Genomic DNA, 21104 nt, shown 5'->3' with positions numbered 1-21104 from the left:
ATCTATTCACTGTAAACCTTTCTCCAGGTCCTACATGCAACCATAGTGAGTATGTGTAATTACTTACATAGCAATCTTCCCATTGTCAGTACATAATTCAGACACACAACTCATTATATACTTTTGTATATATTTCTTTTCTATTTATTTTACATTATTTCAATAAACGGGTTAGAAATAGATTTTGTACATGGATGAATGTATAGTGGTGGAGTCTGAGATATTTATGTAACTCACACCTGAATAGTACCTAATATAGTTTTTCATCCCTCTTTCCCTCCTATCCTCATCCCTTCTGAGTCTCCAATGTGCATCATGTCACTCTGTATGACATGTCTACTCATTGCTTAGCTCTCATTTTATAAGTGAGGACATGTGCTGGTTTTCCATGTCTGAGATATTAATGCTTCTCTTGAAATAATCATCTCTAGTTCCATCCAAGTTGCTGCAAAAGACATTATTTCATTCTTTTTTAATGACTAAGTACTATGCCATGGTGTGTGTGTGTGTGTGTGTGTGTGTGTGTGTATACACACACACATATTTTCTTTATCCACCCATCTGTTAATGGGCACTTAGGTTGATGCCATTTCTTTACAACTATGAATTGTACTGCAGTTGACATACAGGTGCAGGACTCTTTTATATATATATATATATAAAATGACATCTTTTTCTTTGGAAAGACACCCAGTAATGAAATTGCTAGATCAAATGGTAGGTCTACTCTTAGCTCCTTGAGGAATCTTCATATTGTTCTGTTTTACATAGAGACAGGACTAATTTACATGCCCAGCAACAGTGCCTTTTCACTATATCCATACCAACATCTTTTCTTTTCTTTTCTTTTCTTTTTATTTATTTATTTTTACTTTTTAATAATGGCCATTCTGACCGAGGTAAGGTGGTATCTCATTGTGGATTTAATTTGTATTTCTCTGGTGATCAGTGACACTGAACCTTTTTTTTTTTTTTAATATTTTTCTTGCCCATTTGTCTATCTTCTTTTGAAAAATGTCCATGTCTTTTCCCACTTTTTGACAGGGTTATTTTATTTTTCTTTCTTGGTAACATGTTTGAGTTCCTTGTCAATTCATGGTATTAGTCCTTTGTTGATGTGTAGTTCATGGATGTGGATTTCCATTCTGTAGGCTGCCTATTTACTCTGGTGATTATTTCTTTTACTGTGCCAAAGCTTTTTAGTTTTAAGTTTCATTTATTTATTTTGGTTGTTGTATTTACCTTTAAGTTCTTAGACAAATTCTTCACTAATGCCAATGTTGAAAATAGATTCTTTTGTAGATTTTCTTTTAGAATGTGTATGGTCTCAGGTGTTATATTTAAAATGTGAATCCATTTTAAGTTAATTTTTGTGATGGAGAGAAAGAGCGACCCAATTTCATTATTTGGCATCAGCGATCCATTTCTCCTAGCACCATTAATTGACTAAGAGGTCCTTTCCCCAGTAAATGTTTATATCTGTTTTGTTGAAGGTCAGTTGGTTGCAGGCATATGATTTTATTTCTGGGTTCTTTATTCTTTTTCATTGATCCATGTGTTTCTTTTATACCAGTTTGGCTGCTTTGGTTACTATGGCTTTGTACTATAATTAGAAGTTGAGTGGTGTAACACATCCTGATTTATTCCTTTTGCTTAGAATTTCTTTATTCCTTTTGCTTATAATTTCTTTATCCCTTTTGCTTAGAATTTCTTTGATTCTTCAGACTTATTGTGATTCCATATGAAACTTAGAATGTTTTTTTAATTATATGATTCTGTGAAATATGACTTCGGTATTTTGTTGAGAATTGCTTTGAATATGTAAATTACCTTGACTATTATGGATATTTGAACATTGTTGGTTCTTCCGATCCATGAATATGGAATGTGTTGCATTTGTTCGTGTCATCTATGGTTCCTTTCCAGTGATTTGTGATTCTCCTCATAGAGTTCTTTCACCTCCTGGGTTAAGTATATTACTAGGTATTTTTATTTTGCTGCTATCATAATGGGGTTGAGTTTTTTATTCGATTCTCAGCTTGGCTGTGATGAAGTTTTAGAATATATAAATGATACTGACTTGTGTACATTGATTTTGTAACCTGACATTTTCCTGAACACATTTATAAATTCTGGAAATTTTTTCATGGAGTTTTAGAAAGACAGTTGGACTTCCTGTTTTCCAACTTGCATGTTCCTAGTTTCTTTATCTTGCCTTGCTGCTCTGGCTAGGACTTCCAGTACTGTAATGAACAAAAGTGGTCAGAGTGGGCGTCCTTATCATGTTCCAGTTCCTAGTGAGAATACATTCAACGTTTCCCTATTCAGTATGATATTGGCTATGGGCATATCATATACAACTTTTATTATTTTAAGATATGTTCCCTCTATGCCTACTTGTTAAAATATTTTACGAAACTTTTCTGCATTCAGTATGATATTGGCTAAGGCCTTGTCATATATGGCTTTTATAATCTTTAGGTATCTTTCTTCTATGCATAGATTGTTGAGCACTTTTATCATGAAGGGATGTTGGATTTTATTGAAATGTTTTCTGCATCTGTTGAGATAATCATTTGATTTTTGTTTTTAATTCTGGTTATGTGATGAATCACATTTATTAATCTGCATATATTGAGTCATCCTTCCATCTGTGGAATGTTCTGTGACCATTGATCAAACAGATCTCAGATCTCAGAATAATTAGGTAAGATGATAACATGAAAATTGGAATCACCAAAATTTGTATATACACAACAAATAAGTTTCAAATCAAATATATTTATTTAGCTCATCACTTTTCTCTCTTGTAATTTTGAATGAGAGTCATTCACTCATTCATCAAAGAAATATTTTTTCATTGCCTACAATACACATGTACTAGATGTCGGGGATATGACAGGAATGAAGCATAATTTAGCAGAGAACACACACACACAAAAAAAAAAAACAGTATTTACAAGTACATGTTATGTAATGAACATTTGTGTTCTTCCAAAATTCATATGTAGATGTTCCAGTTCTCAATATGACTATATTTGGAGGTAGGGCCTTTATGGCGGTCATTAAAGATAAATAAGGTCATTAGCAGGGGCCCCTGATCCAACAGGATTAGTGCCCTTGTAAGAGGAGACACCAGGGAGTTTGTGAGCCCTCTTTCCACACTATGAGAAGGATATAGCAAGAAGGCAGCTGCTCTGCAACCCTGGATAAGAGCCATAAACAGAAACATAGCCTGCCAAACTTTGATCTAAGACTTCTAGCATTCAAAACTATGAGAAAATACATAAATTTCTGTTGTTTAAAACACCTAGACTATGGTAATTTTTCATGTTATTCTAAGACTAACAACACATACAGTAACAAAAAGGATATGAAACTGTGATACATGAGATCATTTTCCTCCAAAATGCTAAGATAATTCATCAGGAAAAATAATCTTCAACAAATAGTGCTAGATAGACAACTGGATATACTCAGGCAAAGAATAAAGGTAAACCCTTACCTCATACCGTATCCCCACACTAACTCACAGTGGATCAAATATCTAAATGTACATAATAAACTATAAATCTCTCAGGATAAAATAGAGCTATAAATGTTTGTAACCTTGAATGAGGCAATGATTTCTTAGATACGGCACCAAAAGCAAAACCAAAAAAGAAATTGAAAATTGGAAATCATTGAAATTAAAAACATGCTTCAAATGACATCTACTAGGAAAGTGAAGGGAAAACCAAGAGAACAGAAGAAAGTATTTGTAATTTGCCTGGTGTCCAGAATAGGTGAAGACGTCTTATCACTGACAAATATAAAGACAAAAATTCTAATTAAAAAATGGACAAATGCTATAAATACACGTTGCCTAAAGAAGGATACGCAAATGCAAATAAGTACATGAAAAGACATTAGTAACTTCGGAAATACAAATCAAAACTAAAATAAAATACTATTTGGTACCTTTAAAATGGCTATTATCAAAAGCAGTATAATCACAAGTGTTGGTGAGGATGTTGAGCAATTAGAATGCTCATACATTGCTGGTAGTCAGCAAAATGACTCAGCAGTTTAGCAAAACATTTTGACAGTTTCTCAAATAGTTTAACATTAAGTCACCACATGCTCCAGCAATTCTATTTGTAGGCATATACACAGGTCCACACAAAAACTTCCACACCAGCGTTCATAGTAGCATTATTCATAAAAGCCAAAAAGTGAAAACAACTCACATGTCCTTTAAATAATGAACAGATTAACATTATAAGTTATAGCTATACAATATAATATTATTTGGCAAATAAAAAGGAACAAAGTGCTATTACATGCTAAAACATGGAAGAATTTTGAAAACATTATACTACTTGAAAGAAGCCAGAGACAAAAGATGATGTAACTTTTGGTTCCATTGATATAAAATATCCAAATAGGCAACAGGAACAGAATATAGAATCGTGGTTGCCAAGGGCTAGGGGAAGGGCAGAATGAGGAGTGATTGCTAAACATCTTTTAGTTGTTAAAAATGTTCTGAAATTAAATAATAGTGACAGGGTGACGCCTGTGGCTCAAAGGAGTAGGGTGCCGGCCCTATATGCTGGAGGTAGCGGGTTCAAAGCCAGCCCTGGCCAAAAACTGCAAAATAAATAAAAATTAAAAAAATAATGGCGGCACCTGTGGCTCAGTGAGTAGGGCGCCGGTCCCATATGCTGGAGGTGGTGGGTTCAAACCCAGCCCTGGCCAAAAACCACAAAAAAAAAAAAAAAAATAATAATAATAATAATAATAAATAATAGTGACAGTTGTGCAACATTATGCAGTACACAAAAATATACTGAAAATCACTGAATTGTACATTTTAAAATGGTGAATTTTAAGATTTGTGAATAAAAGTTCAATGTTCTTAATCCAAAGATAAACATAATAAAGAAAAAATGCAATGAGATCTCACATTAGAGCCACTGACCTGAATTCAGAGGCCTCCCAAATTTCCACAGATGTATAAGCTAAGATCAAGGAGTAAATAGGAACTATTAATGTAAGAGAGTGTGTGTGTGTGTGTGTGTGTGTGTGTGTGTGTGTGCGCGCGCGCGTGTGTGTGCGTGTGTGTGTGTGCGCGCGCGCGTGAGAGAGGCGGGAGGTGGGAGTGTTACGGTTGGTTGTAATAAGCTGTAGCAATAGTGGAACTGCTGAAAGATGACAAGAAAGGTAAGCAGGCATACAATATGCAAAGACTTTGTAAAATAAATTCTTCTAGGCCTTTACAGAAGACGTGAAAAGGTATTGAACAGATGGGCAACTTCATTAGATTTGGGAAAGGATACAGTTAACAAAAATAATAGTAATGAGAATAATAAAGATAACTCTAATGAATCAGTTAGATTGACACTTCAAAAATTCATGTGGGAGAATACAGTACTTGTTACTAGGAGCATGACACTAGTACTTGAGGAAAATGCTTTTACAATATTAAGACGGAAAACTCAAATGAATACTAATTACCAGAGAAAATTTCAATGTTTATGTCTGGTAGAAAAACTATGCATCCTATTTCTATTTTCCCACCTCCTACAATCCAGAAAGTCTTTAAAACTCCTGAACTTCAGTTTTAAATCCTTAAAATGTCACTACCATAAGGAAAAATAAGTTCTTTTTTATGTTAAATAAAAGGAGCATACACATAAATATACATGCACATTGTAATACACCGATAAACATGTCAATATTTTTTTCAAATTAATAATGTAAATGAACCTATAATACAGTTCAATAATTCAATGCAGTTGATGATGAAAATAAATGCCTTTTGTAGTTCAGTTTTTATAAAGTACATAAGAAACTGACTCCAAAGAGGAAATTGTCATGTCAATTGACATGAAATATTAATTCATTTGAAGGTTTATATATGTTATAGGCCAAAATATTTACTGGAAAAACTCATATTTTGAAGTAGTATTTCCAGTAACTCAATATGTCACTGTATTTGAAGGCAAGGTCTTTAAAGCGGTAAGTAAGTTGAAATTAACTTATTAAGGCGGGACCTCTTCTGATATGACTGGCATTTTAATAAAAAGAGATCAGGACCTGATGCACACAAAGGCCATGTGAAGAAGAACTAGGGAGAGAAATAATCATTTACAAGCCAAGGAGACAGAATTCAAAAGACACCATTGCTGCCAACACCGTGACGCTGGACTTCTAGGCCACGTAATTGTAGGAAAATGTTTTGTTTGAGTCACTCCATCTGGGGTATTTTGTTATGGAAACTCTATCTGGATAATGTAATGTATTTTAATATTTTCCTATATTTTTTCTCAATTTATTTTAGACTATAACAAAAGTTGGGCGGCGCCTGTGGCTCAGTTGGTGGGGCGCCGGCCCCATATACCGAGGGTGGCGGGTTCAAGCCCGGCTCCAGCCAAACTGCAACCAAAAAATAGCCGTGCATTGTGGCGGGTGCCTGTGGTCCCAGCTGCTTGGGAGGCTGAGGCAAGAGAATCGCTTGAGCCCAGGAGTTGGAGGTTGCTGTGAGCTGTGTGAGGCCACGGCACTCTACTGAGGGCCATAAAGTGAGACTCTGTCTCTACAAAAAAAAAAAAAAAGTTATTATAAAAATAATACAAAGAATTCCCATGTGACATTCATTCATATTTCCCAAGTGTAAATATTTTAATATATAGATTTATTGTTAATCTGCATATCTGTACATATTTTTATTTTACTAAAACTTATCCATGATGCCTTAACACCCTTAAATATTTTACTGTGTATTTACTAAGAAAAGGTACGTTCACTTACCTAAAAAAATTATTGTTGATAATGCTATTAGCTCTTTAACAAATCTTACATTTGCCCAAATAATACTCTTTGAACAACAAAAAAATACATATTAGAAACATATATATCTTACATGTTTGTATTATACGTAGTTACACATACAGATATGTTAATTTGTTCAATTTGTTCCATTATTGATGATGTTAACTTTGATCCCTTGGTAAATGTGTTGCCTGCCACATTTCTCCATTATGAAGTTACTTGTTTTCTAATTTTCCATTTTTAATTATTAAGCATTTGAGAGAAAGGTATGTTAAGACTGTGTAGATATCATAGACCTTATCACTTTGATGACCAGTTTTATTTATCCACTGAGACTTGTATCTAATCAATTATCATCATATCTTTATTAAATGATGATTTTCCTAACTTCTTAATTTTTCCCCCTTCAGAGTTTGGCATTCTATTACATGAAAGGTCTATGGTTCATTTTTATTGATATATGTCAGTTCAGGCTAGTGGATTCCTATGTTTATCCAGTTGTTTATAAACCATTGCTATCATTATATATTTTGATGCTCGAATTATCCCAGATTCAGCAGCTGGTAGGAGCCATTTGAGTCTGTTTCCCTTTTTTTTCACATACTCATCATTCTTTAAGCAAATTCTTAGCTTCAAGTCTAATGAGATGTCAGATTTATCTTGCCCATGCCCTAGACTTGGAAGCAAATTTCTTCAGAAAACAACTTTCTTATGGTAAAGACATGATGGGGCTTGGACCTGATGATCCTCCTCCTCAAAGGGAGGTGGCCAAACACACAGTGGGCAGAGGATGGACCCCACTCCAAAGGGGCAAGAAAGTGATGCAAAACCCACACTGAAGAAACACCCGGGGTTCTCACTGAATGCACATCAGTGATGCTGGAGTTGAGTCACAAGCTCAGTCACTAATCAAAGACCAGGTTGATGTTGTCAGGAGTAGGGAAAGGGTTTTTCTTGACATAGGGGGAAAGTGTTATATTATAGTGAAACAGGCCTGCTGTGGAGAGATGCAGCCCTCTTTGAAAAAGTAAGAAATTCCTCAATGAGTCAACTCCCGGCTCTCATAGGAGTTGGACATAATTTTCTAGGAAATAAAATGAGGAACAGTAACATTAAATAGTGATTTTAATATTTCTCTCATTTAATACTCAAAGAGACTTGGTGGAAGTTTCTGCCAGGATAATCTTTTTTTTTTTTTTCCTTACAAAGGCCATATAAAAGAAATGAATGTTAGGTAATTTTAGCAGATGACCTATACAGATGCATAGATGCCCTGAAAGCATTAGGACAGTATATTTAGAATAGTAACCCAAGGGTGATACCTTTTAAATACAAATTAAATTTACATAATGTCGATTCCCTTGTCCCCTTCCTTTACGCATGTATATTGTGATAGCAGGCTCTAAATGATAAAATGATGGGCAGAGGTGAAAACAGCATGGCTTTGAACACAGGCAGACCATCGTAAGAGAAGTGATGGCTCTATCACTAAGGGCTTCCTAAGACTGTGGAAAATAAATGGCAGTGCCTTACCCAATCATCTGCTTCTTTACAGGCTGCTCTTTGATGACAGCCAAGGCTGACAGAGCTAAAACAGTGTTGCCAGCTTCAAATTTCAAACAATAAATGTGCCAGGGAGATCAATGGATCAGAGTGGATCAAGCGAGCGAATGGAGCCAATATGACACATTCAGCGGATTAGGGGATAAAACCCAGGCACAGTAGAAGGCAAAGATGCTGAGCCATCTATGTTAGTACAAATTCTAGGAAGAAGGATACGGCACACGCATAAGAGGACAGTTTGATAGAGAAAATATATATGAAAATGTGGACAGTTTTGAGAATCCATAAAAAATGGTACAACACCCACAGCAGGGAAGAGAAAACTCTTCTTATTCCTGGCCCTGAAAATGGAAGGGAAAAAATAATGACCAGAACCCAGAAGGAGATAATCCTGTGGAGACGCTCACCTTTGGAGAAGCTGACTGCCCTCAAAGAATGAGCGAAACTGAAGTGTCTGTGCAAGGCCGTCAACAGGAGGATCTATATCTGACTTTAAACTCCTTTACACCCTCCAGGATCCTGGCCCTACAAAGAGGTCTGTTGAGGAATCTAAATAGAATAAACACCCCAGGTAGAGAGAAGGGAGGAGAAAGGTAGAGAGAAACTCTGATGGGGAACATGGATAAATACCAGCAGAGCAGATTTTCGCACCCATTAAACAGACCAGGGAAGCATCTGTCAGTTGCCCAGTGGAGTCCCCAGATGTCTAGGCTACAAAATGCTGCTTTCATGAACAAGGATTTCATCAAAGCAATAATCGCACTTCTAGATATTAAAACTAAGGAAGACCATCTTGCTGTATGTTACTTTTTATAACCGAATGTATTCTAACACATTTATGATCCCTTGGTCTTCTTCATAAATACTCAAAGTTACAGATCTCTACTATAGATTTCTCTGTCATAGCAAGGTGTTTCCATAATCTAAAGGGCTAAGATGTATGCTTACATAGGCATATATATTGATATCAAAAGAGGTGCTCTTACTATATGCATGTAGCTATTTTTGTACTTGGAAAAATAAGATGAGGAACAATGAATATGAATAAGTGCTTTGAGATCTTAATATTAATGAGGATATATATTATAATCCAGTGTCTAACTATATGAAACAATGATGTTTCTTTTCATATGCCTGAAATTGGTTTGAATGATACATTCCTGTGGATGAAGCAAAACTGTGTCTCCATATTTTTTTTGTTTTTACTGCTTTAATTCTTTATTATCTTTGTGAGAAAAATATGGAATGCTTCATGAATTTGCATGTCATCCTTGAGCAGGAGCCATGCTAATCTTCTCTGTACCCAATTTCAGTCTATGTGCTGCCGAAGCGAGCACTCCCTATCTTTAATAAAGCCAGAGGTCCTGCTGGGAATATTAACAAGCAATTAAGTTTAACTTTACTTTATTTATTAAGAATGCATATGTTATATATTTCAAAGAGAATGAAAAGAAACTTGCAGTAAGATTCAACTTAATGGAAAATATAGCTATTCAGAACATAAAATAAAAATCATAGGAATTAGGCAGAAAAAGTAGATGGTATCAGATACCTGAGGTGTATTTTACTCTGAGTTTAATTCTAAATTTGACATAAATTACACATTTATATCCTAAAGTCCATGTAAACAAACACACACATACACACACACAACTGGCCTAAGAAGAAAATTTTGTTTTATGGATTTTTATTAAAGCAGAATATTTTCCATATGTTTTGTATATATTGTAATGATACAATATTTGAAGACAATATCTTCACTTTTAATTTTCTAAAAAATGCAAAATTCTATTCAAATACATAGTCCTCCAAAAAAAGCGTGGGGATTACATTAATTCATGTAAAAAAGATACTTATTTGTCTTAGGTACATATTAAACATTCCATAAATATTAGAATATATATCAATATGAAGATGACTATTTTCAAATAGTAGATTAATGTAACATATATGACTTGAGAAAATGTGTCTACTTATTTGATTTTTCTTGCTAGAGCTTAGTACTAAGATGGAATTTACAGACGTAAGAACAGATAGTTAATACATCTGTTGAACTCCTTTCTGTTTGAAATTTTGCAAGTCTTGAGCCAGTCCTTGGCAGTTTTTAGATTTCAGTCAATTAGTACTGAAATTCTTAAACATGAATTATAATGCAGAAATTCTCTGTTGTTGGTTAAAGTGAGACCCATATGCTTTATTTTTTTAAGTTCCCAGATGCCATTAAGTTTTTTTTATTTTTTATTTTATTTTTTAAGGAGACCCATATGCTTTTAAATACTAAATGTGAGAAGGGAAGAATTGCATCTCTGCTTAGAAATTATAAGAATTATCCTTGATTCTTATGCATATGGAGTGTTAATATGTTCTACCACAGTTACAGAAAATAGGACTGCCTAAAGTTATTCCCATTATTCTCAAAAAAATTTGACGTTGACTTAATGAAATTATATCTTCACATATGAACTAATTGGCTCCTAATTGAGTAGAACACCAAAATCTTCAAATTAAGAAGAACTTGATAGGAACATATAGCTGAATAGAATGTCTTGTTAATCAAACACTGGGGATTTGAACATTAATCATCTTCTTGCAGAATGTGCAAGACATTGTCTCCTTGTTCCTTTAGGGCCACTCTCTATTTTTCTTCAGATGGTTGAACATGTTGGGAAAGTAGATGACAGGACTCCATTGCCATCTGCCTTCCCTTTGGGTTGGGCCAATGTGGAAACACTAGGAAATACATCAGAGAGAAGAAGATGAGTGAGGTCAGAGTATTCCTCCCTGCTGTTCCTCTTTTCAGGTTTGGTTTGGCTGTCTGACTCCCTCAACGTAAAGTCAACTCTACAGTCATATTTTCCTGACATAGCTCTTTCTCAGTCCAGGTTCCATTACTGCTCCTTCCTCTGACACAGACTCAACACGCTTGCTTGCATGACTGTCAGACATGCATGAGTTGGAGTGCAAATAGAGAAGGGAATTAGGAGATTTGGTATGTGTCGTGGTTAGTCATCATAGAGCCCTGAGTAACATAAGATCATGGGAATAGCTCGCTTCCTTCTATGATTGCAGACATGTTAGATAAGGAAAGAGAAAAACTGGAAGCTATATATATTCAAATGAGATCGTGTATGAACAAATAGCCTTCATGGCATCTTTGGGACTCCATCTCCTGTACTTGAAATACAGACATGCCTGGGGGACAAAAGGGAGAGACCAGGCTGACAATTTTAAACTTTTAAGTCCCTTTGAATTTCCCATGCCACAAAACGTGGACCTCCCTCTTTTCTACACTTTCCCAACTATTAAAAGCTTTCCTCTTCATTATAAGGTCAAATACAAGATTTCATGTGGATACATTGTTCCTCGCGAGCAATAGGACCCACCCCCACCACTACACCTTAAGGCCCCTAGGAGAGTTAGACTAACACAACAACAAAAGGAATTGTCCCAAATAGCAATAATCTATGCAATATGAAGTCACCTGTGTGTATCAGTAGAAGTTTGAGGATCACAAATGGAACTAGAGTCTAAGGGTGGGTAGACCAAAATGAAATATAAATCTGATAATGTGAAATTTATAGACATGGGTGTCTTCATTTATGATTACAAATGTAATGTATTAGGATGTGACAAGTGACATTAAAAGTCTGTAAAATTAGCAAATTCAAGCCTAAAACTAAACCTGGCTTATAGAAATGCTTATTGAAATGCTTGAAGCTCCCTGATATTCCATAGAGAAAAAGCTTAAAAACTCAGGGATATGTAAATATATACACGTGTATGTTTTGCTTACTAGTCTTGCTTACTCAGCCCCCAATTACAGCCACAGAGAAGGTTCTCTTTTCACTAGAGTGATAAGAAAGGCATTAGTGCTCCAGTGAAAACAGAAATTAGCCAGGGGTTGTGGCAGGCACCTGTGGTCCCAGCTGCTTGGGAAGCTGAGGCAGGAGAATCACTTGAGCCCAAGAGTCTGAGAGGTTACTGTGAGCTGTGATACCATGGCACGAGACTGGTGTCAAGAAAGAAAGAAGGGGAGAGAGAGAGAGAAGGAAGGGAAGGAAGGAAAGGCATGAATGAAAGATTCCAGCCTTCTTGAAATGCTCAGTGGAGTTTCTCTTTTGAAGGCCAGCGATGGCACTGGGAGGTGCAGAAAAGAGATTAAATTGTCTGGTAAGAAAAGAGTGGTGGGATACAAGAGTGTTAGATGCTAGTTGGCTGGTATTGTCAGCAGCAATTATAATTAGCCATGGGAATGGAGTAGTAGTCAAATGTTTTATTCTTTTATACAGAAGTTATAATATATTTTTGAATTTTTTTCTCTTTGATTATATTTTAATGTTTGTTTTGTTAGATGCCTTGATTTTTTTTTTTTTAAATCGCAAATACTGATAATAGCCTATATGGTAACATACTTTAAAAACATGCTTGTTTGGAAGAAATGTGTATTCTCTATTTATTTGTTTCCAGATATGTGTATGTTTTTGTGAATACTGAAGGTAATTAACTTGTTTTTAAATTTTCTGTAGTTTCACTTATATTTTGTTGACTTAGTCTGATTTCTAAACAAGTTAAACTGATGACCTTACATTTTGGGCTTTTTTGTTTGATTTTTATTTATTTGTATTAAATCATAGCTGTGTACATTAGTATGATCATGGGGCACCATACACTTGGTTAATAGATCATTTGACACATTTTCATCACACTAGTTAACATAGCTTTCGTAGCATTTTCTTAGTTATTTTGCTAAGACCTTTACATTCCACATTTACTAGGATTCACATATACCCTTGTAAGATGCACCGCAGGTGTAATCCCATTAATCCCCCTCCCTCCACCTACCTCCCCCCTCCCTCCCCTCCCTTTCCCCCTTCTCCCTATTCTTAGGTTGTAACTGGGTTATAGCTTTCATGTGAAGGTCCTACATTAGTTTCATAATAAGGGTGAGTACATGGGTACTTTTTCTTCCATTCTTGAGACACTTTACTAAGAAGAATATGTTAAGCTCCATCCATGTAAACATGAAAGAGGTAAAGTCTCCATCTTTTTTTAAGGCTGCATAATATTCCATGGTGTACATATACCACAATTTATTAATCCATTCATGGATCGATGGGCACCTGGGCTTTTTCCATGACTTAGCAATTATGAATAGGGCTGCAATAAATATTCTGATACAAATATCTTTGTTATGTTGTGATTTTTGGTCTTCTGGGTATATGCCAAGTAGAGGGATTACAGGATTGAATGGCAGATCTATTTTTAGATCTCTAAGTGTTCTCCATATCTCTTTCCAAAAGGAATGTATTAATTTGCATTCCCACCAGCAGTGCAAAAGTGTTCCCTTTTCTCCACATCCACGCCAACATCTCTGGTCTTGGGATTTTGTGATATAGGCTAGTCTCACTGGAGTTAGATGATATCTCAAAGTAGTTTTGATTTGCATTTCTCTGATGATTAAAGATGATGAGCATTTTTTTCATATGTCTGAAGGCCGTGTGCCTGTCTTCTTCAGAGAAGTTTCTCTTCAAGTCCCTTGTCCAGCCTGTGATGGGATCCCTTTTTCTTTTCTTGTTAATGCGTTTGAGTTCTCTGTGAATTCTGGTTATTAAACCTTTGTTGGAGACATAACCTGCAAATATCTTCTCCCATTATGAGGGCTGTTTGCTTGCTTCACTTACTGTGTTCTTAGCTGTGCAGAAGCTTTTTAGTTTGATCAAGTCCCAATAGTGTATTTTTGAAGCAGGTTCAATTGCCCAGGGGGTCCTTATCATAAAAAACTCACCCAACCCAATTTCTTCAAGGGTTTTCCCTGTAATCTCCTCTAGTATTTTTATAGTTTCATGTCTTAGGTTTAAATCTTTAATCCAGTGAGAGTCTATCTTGGTTAATGGTGAGAGGTGTGGGTCCAGTTTCAGTCTTCTACAGGTTGCCAGCCAGTTCACCCAGCACCACTTGTTAAATAGGGAATCTTTTCCCCACTGAATGTTTTTAATTGGCTTGTCAAAGATTAAATAATGGTAATTAGCTGGATTCATCTCTTGGTTCTCTATTCTGTTCCAGACATCTACTTCTCTGTTTTTGTGCCAGTACCATGCTGTTTTGATCAGTATTGATTTGTAGTATAGTCTGAGGTCTGGTACGTGATTCCTCCTGCTTTGTTTTTATTTTTTAGTATGTCTTGGCTATTCGAGGTTTTTTCTGATTCCATATAAAACGAAATATTGTTTTTTCAAGATCTTTAAAGTATGACAGTGGAGCTTTAATGGGGATTGCATTGAAATTATATATTGCTTTGGGTAGTATGGACATTTTAACAATGTTGATTCTTCCCAACCATGAGCATGGTATATTTTTCCATTTGTTAACGTTCTCAGCTATCTCTTTTCTTAGAGTTTCATAGTTCTCTTTATACAGATCTTTCACATCCTTTGTTAGATAAACTCCCAAGTATTTCATCTTCTTTGGCACTACTGTGAATGGGATAGAGTCCTTAATTGTTTTTTCAACTTGACTATTTTTGGTATATATAAAGGCTACAGATTTATGAATGTTGATTTTGTAACCTGAGACACTGCTGTATTCCTTAATGACTTCTAAGAGTTTTGTAGTAGAGTCCCTAGTATTTTCCAGATATACAATCTTATCATCTGCGAAGAGTGAAAGTTTGATCTCTTCTGACCCTATGTGGATATGCTTGATCGCCTTTTCTTCCCTAATTGCAGTGGCTAACTTCCATTACAATGTTAAAGAGCAATGGAGACAATGGGCAGCTTTGTCTGGTTCCTGATCTGAGTGGAAATGATTCCAATTTAACTCCATTCAATATGATATTGGCTGTGGGTTTGCTGTAGATGGTCTCTATCAGTGTAAGAAATGCCCCTTCGATACCAATTTTCTTGTGTTCTGATCATGAAGGGATGTTGGATATTATCAAAAGCTTTTTCTGCATCGATTGAGAGAATCATATGGTCTTTGTTTTTTAATTTGTTTATGTGCTGAATTACATTTATAGATTTACGTATATTGAACCAGCCTTGAGACCCTGGGATAAAACCGACTTGGTCATGATGTATGATTTGTTTGATATGTTGCTGGATTCTGTTTGTTAGGATCTTGTTGAATATTTTTGCATCTATATTCATTAGTGATATTGGTCTATAATTTTCTTTTCTTGTTGGGTCTTTTCCTGGTTTGGGGATCAGGGTGATGTTTGCTTCATAGAACGTGTTGGGTAGTCTTCCTTCTTTTTCTACCTTTTGGAACAGGTTGAGTAATATAGGTACTAATTACTCTTTAAAGGTTTGGTAGAATTCTGATGTAAAACCATCTGGTCCGGGGCTTTTATTTTGGGGGAGATTTTGTATGGTTTATGTTATTTCTGAACTTGATATGGGCCTGTTCAACATTTCCACTTGATTTTGGTTAAGTCTTGGAAGGTGACATGCTTCCAAGTAACGGTCAATTTCCTTCAGATTTTCGTATTTCTGAGAGTAAAGTTTCCTGTAATATTCATTAAATTTTTTGGATTTCTGAGGAGTCTGTTGTTATTTCATCTTTGTTATTTCTGATTGATGAGATTAGAGATTTTACTCTTTTTTTCCTGATTAGGTTGTCCAAAGGTTTATCTATTTTGTTGACCTTTTCAAAAAAGCACCTTTTTGATTTATTGATCTGTTGTATTATTCTTTTGTTTTCAATTTCCTTTAGTTCTGCTCTGAATTTGGTTATTTCTTTTCTTCTACTGGATTTGGGGTTGGAGTGTTCTTCCATTTCCAGTCTCTTGAGATGTCCCATTAAGTTGCTTACTTCCTCTCTTTCCGTTCTCCTGAGGAAGGCTTGCAGTGCTATAAATTTCCCTCTTAGAACTGCCTTTGCGGTGTCCCAGAGGTTCTGACAGTTCGTGTCTTCATTGTCGTTTTGTTCCAGAAATTTGGCAATTCCCTTCTTGATCTCATCTCTGACCCAGCTATCGTTCAGCATAAGGTTATTTAACTTCCATGTTTTTGTATGTGTATGCAGATTCTTGTTGTTACTCATCTCAAGTTTTATTCCATGATGGTCCGAGAAGACACAAGGAATAATTTCTATTCCTTTAAATTTACTGAGGTTAGACTTGTGACCTAAGATGTGATCGATTCTGGAGTAAGTTCCGTGGGCTGATGAGAAGTATGTGTGTTCAGTTTTGTTGGGATGAAATGTTCTGTAGATGTCTGCTTAATCTAAATGCTGGGTGGTTAGATTTAAATCTAGAATTTCTTTACTCAGCTTTTTGTTGGAGGATCGATCCATCACTGCCAAAGGAGTGTTAAAATCTCCAACTGTTACAGAGTTGGAGGAAATCAAGTTGCTCATGTCTGTTAGAGTTTCTCTTATAAATGGAGGTGCATTCTGGTTGGGTGCATAGATATTAATAATTGAAATCTCATCATATTGAGTCTTACCCTTAACAAATATGAAGTGACCATTCTTGTCCTTCCTTACTTTTGTTGGTTTAAAGCCTATTGTATCTGCAAATAAAATTGCAACTCCTGCTTTTTACTGGTTACCATTTACCTGAAATATGGATGACCATCCTTTCACCCTGAGTCTGTATTTGTCTTTTAAGTTAAGATGTGACTCTTCTATGCAACAAATGTCTGGCCTGAGTTTTTGTATCCAGTCAGCTAACCTATGTCTCTTTAGAGGGCAGTTTAAGCCATTCACATTAATGGAGAGTATTGATAAGTTTGGTGAAATTTGGGGTATTGAGTTTTTCGAAAGTCCAGTGGGCATTTTTAATCCTTTTGCCATTGTGGAAGTTGGAGTTTGATCGGAAGTTTCTGAGTGAGTTTACTTTTGTAGTAGAGGATTGGGTTGGTTATTATGGAGGATAGGTCTGAGAATATCCTGAAGAGCTGTTTGGTTATGGCAAATTTCTTTAGCATATGTATGTCATTAAAGTATTTAATTTCTCCGTCGTAAATGAAACTCAGTGTAGCTGGGTACAAGATCTGGGGTCGAAAGTTATTTTGCTTGAGGAGATTAAACGTTGATGACCACCCTCTTCTGGCTTGAAAAGTTTCAGCAGAGAGATCTGCAGTGATTCCAATGTTCTTCCCTTTGAAAGTAATAGATTTCTTTCACCTAGCCACTTTAAGAATTTTCTCCTTCATATTAACTTTAGTGAAGTTAATTATGATATGCCTGGGGGATGTCTTATTGGGGTTGAGTCATGCTGGGGTTCTGAAGCTATCTGCTATCTGAATTTCAGGTTCTCTAGGCATGTCTGGAAAATTCTCTTTCATAATTTCATGCAGAATGGCCTCTGCGCCTAGTGAGGCCACTTCATCTGTTTCAGGAATTCCTATGAGTCAGATATTTGCCTTCTTCAAGTTATCCCAGAGCTCTCTGAGTGAGTGATCCATTTTTGCTCTCCATTTCTCTTCCTCTTTGAGAGTTTGGGAGCGTTCAAAGGCTTTATCTTCGATGTCGGAGATCCTTTCTTCTGCTTGGTCCATTCTGTTGCTAAGGGATTCTACTATATTTTTCATATCTTTGAGGGCTGCAAATTCTTGTTTCAGTGTGTCTATGTCTTTGGTGGTTTTGTCTTTAAATTTGTTAAAGACAGCTTTTGAATTTCTCCACGAATTCCTAATTCCATTTTGTTAATCTTGTTTGCCATCCAAATTCTGAATTCTATTTCTGACATCTCAGCCAGTTGTTTGTGAATGGTATCTTCAATTACATCTGCCATATCTTTCCTTGGGGGGGGGGGTTGATCTATTCTGGTTATTCATGTTACCAGAGTTTTTCCACTGATTCCGCCACATGATTGTTTTACTCCCTTTGATTTTCCTCTGGTGTTTTGTCGAGGACCCGTATAGTGCTGTGGCCTGAGAAACTGGGGCCCTGTTTGGTGTAGAGGGGCTAAGTGGTTCTGTCTTGTTTTCAGTTGGTTTCTATGTGACCCTAGTGAAACAGTTACTCTGGGTTGAAGTCTCCGCTTTGGAGAAATACCAATTAAGTCACCCCACCCACCACAGGCAACAAATGGAAAAGAAAAATCAAACCTTCCTACAACCACACACCCAGGGCACCACCTGGATAGTCCCTAGGTGAGTGACTCAGTTCAAAAAGTCCAAGTCAATTGTCTCAGTCAGCAGCTGCCTTGGGTGTGAGAGTTCAAGAGGTCCCTGGGAACTAGATCACAGGGGTCTGGTGACTGCTCTAAAATGGCTTGCTCCAGTGCTGCCTGGAGTCAGGAAGAGCCACCAGTAAATAGATCAGTCTGGGAAGATTGATGCCTCCTTCTCCACCTTGCAGCTCTGTCACACCCAGTCGCTGCTAGCCCGACAGGGCTGTGACCCAGTCAGTTTTCTGCAGTAAGCAGATACTCCAGGGGTTTGCACCTGCCTAAGTCACAGGGTAGTCTGTATCTGCTCGACTAGGCCACTATTCTCTGTCTTTATCCAGAAGGGGGTGGTGTGGCCTGTCAACCTCGGGCACTTGATGGAGGCCGGAGGTGTTCACTCAGTTCCAGCCCCACCCTTAGTTTATGTTACTGGGTGAAGGGAACAACCCTGTGGGAGTTTGTTTCTGACCTTGCCAGATTCCTCTGCAGAGGAGAGGCTGATTTGAGTTCCCAGAACCTGTGCCTCAGGCCCTGTCTTTAGTCCTGCGGGTTTGTATTCGCAGCACAATCAGTTGTTGGCTGTAGCCTCTTGGCCTCCTTTGTCTATAGCTGGTGATCCCCTAAGGGCCAGGTGTGTCTTAGGCTCAGTAGAGTGGTCCTCTGGATCAGCCCCACCCTGGATGTTTCCCTGCTCTGCGGGTGTGTTTTCTAGTCCCCGTGTTCCACCCAGGTCAGTACCATCTCAGGAAAACCCTTTACTCATGGGGCCTGTGTTTCTGTCCCAGGTCTGTTCCATGGCGGTTGCCATCTGAGAAGATGCTCAGCCTCATCTGGTTGCCCAAGAAGACAGGAGGAGAGGCTATGGGATATCTGAGGGTGGGCCTTGTTATTGCTGAAGACGGCTGTTGCTCTGCACCTCAGGGCACCACCGCTCCAGTGTAATTCCCTCTCAGCCAACCGTCGTCTTCTCACTCCTTTGCTACAGAGTCAGCACTGGCCAGCTGCAGTCCAGGTCCTGTCTACACCTCTCGAGAGTTCACCCAAGAATCTGGACTCCTGAGGGGGCTGGTGTCCAGATCACAGAGTGAGAGTGGAGGGGAGTGTTAGGAGCTCAGAGTTGCAGGTCGTAACACCAATCTCATTGAGACCAAATGAAGAAATAAACAGATACAAAGGTTACCAGGCACATGGGCCCATAAATACAGAGACAGACGGAAACACATAAACATACAGGCAACAGCCACAACAGCAATATAAGAACAACTGCAATAAAAATAGTGATATCGTAAAATAATTGAGAGAAAGGAAAAAAAGAGAGAAAAAAGTGGTGTTAGAAGGAATGTTAAATGAGAAGAAAGAAGAAATTAAAATTAGAAGACATAGAAATAAAAAATATATCTATATAAAAAGTAATAATAAAAAATTATCGAAATCTCCTCTAAGAAAATGGTGAGGAAAAAACAGACAAAAACAAAACAACAACAAAAAAAACCCATGAAAACCAAAAAAAAATTAAAAAAAGGCACCAACTACAAAAATATTCTTGTTTGTAGAAATTACCTATAAATATCTATATGTCTGCTGTAGGGATCAATTTTCGTAGCAATATATTCATACTGCAATATACTTTCTGGACACCAGGTGGCGTGTGAGTGGTTCCGAGACTTATACCTGATTTACAGTTTATACCATTACCATGGTAACCACCTTCCATGGCTGATCGCCATTTTGGAGTTTCTGTAAAAGTTCGTTGCCTAAGAATTGTGCAACGGCTGTTCTTTTCCAGACAGCACTTGCGACCAACCTTCCCACTCAGTGCAGGGGTCCATGCTTCCTAAGTCCATCCACTCTGTTCCCAGGTTCCCCCGCAAACTGGCGACTGCAATCGGCCATAAGGGGAGCGGTGCTGAGTTCACGCGGTCGTTGGCGGGCTCGCGGTTCTGTCTCCTGTAGCTGGTTCCCACGGCTTCAGCAGCCAAAGCCGGTCTGTGGCTTCAGTAGCTTCGTGGCTCCAGAAGCCAAAGCTGGGTCCTAGGCTTCAAACCGGTTCCCGTGGTTGGAGCGCTTGGGGGACTTCTTCTGAGTTTTACAGTTAAGAGTTTCCCTTTTGGATGGGGGCCTGCCAGTTTGCTGCGCAGCCTGAACTGTCAGCCCCCTCCAACACCTGGGGGAAAGGTGCCCGCCCTTTTGAGTAGTTCAAAATGTCTGTTTCCCGGGCAGGATCCCTTCCCTTCAATTGTCCAACAGTTTGCCCAGCTCCCCGTGGTTTTGAGTGGCTCTCCTTTCGGATGCCTCCCTCAGTTCAGGATTAATTATTTGTCAATTGGATTTTGTCAGCATTTACAAGCTGCTGACCTCCGTAGGGGAGGGGCCTGCTGGCTGGCACGGCCGAACAGGGAAGAATCTCTACAACAGAGTCTGTGATTTTAAATTACCCCTCATATATAGCAAACCGCCAGTTTGCTGGGCGTCTCCAGCTGTCTGTCCACTCCAATAATCCACACACAGGGAAGGTCCAAACCTCCTTTCCTCTCACCTGGTGGCTTGGGAGAGGTGGGCTACACGTCTGTCCTGTCTGCCATCATGCTCTGCCTCTCTATGACCTTACATTTTG

At 37.5% G+C, this 21104-nt stretch overlaps 1 non-coding gene across 1 annotated transcript; it reads right to left on the bottom strand.

Annotated features, from left to right (window-relative positions):
- Positions 1-9610: 9610 nt before the first annotated feature.
- LOC128595071 (U6 spliceosomal RNA) lies at positions 9611-9713 on the bottom strand. The gene has a single exon (XR_008382760.1). It is a non-coding gene; the product is annotated as a U6 spliceosomal RNA (small nuclear RNA).
- Between the last annotated feature and the right edge of the window lie 11391 nt (positions 9714-21104).

This window comes from Nycticebus coucang, chromosome 9, assembly GCF_027406575.1.
Source record: "Nycticebus coucang isolate mNycCou1 chromosome 9, mNycCou1.pri, whole genome shotgun sequence".
Taxonomy (NCBI): domain Eukaryota; kingdom Metazoa; phylum Chordata; class Mammalia; order Primates; family Lorisidae; genus Nycticebus; species Nycticebus coucang.
The sequence above is the reverse complement of the archived record's forward strand: the minus strand, read 5'-3'. Positions and strand labels throughout refer to the sequence as shown.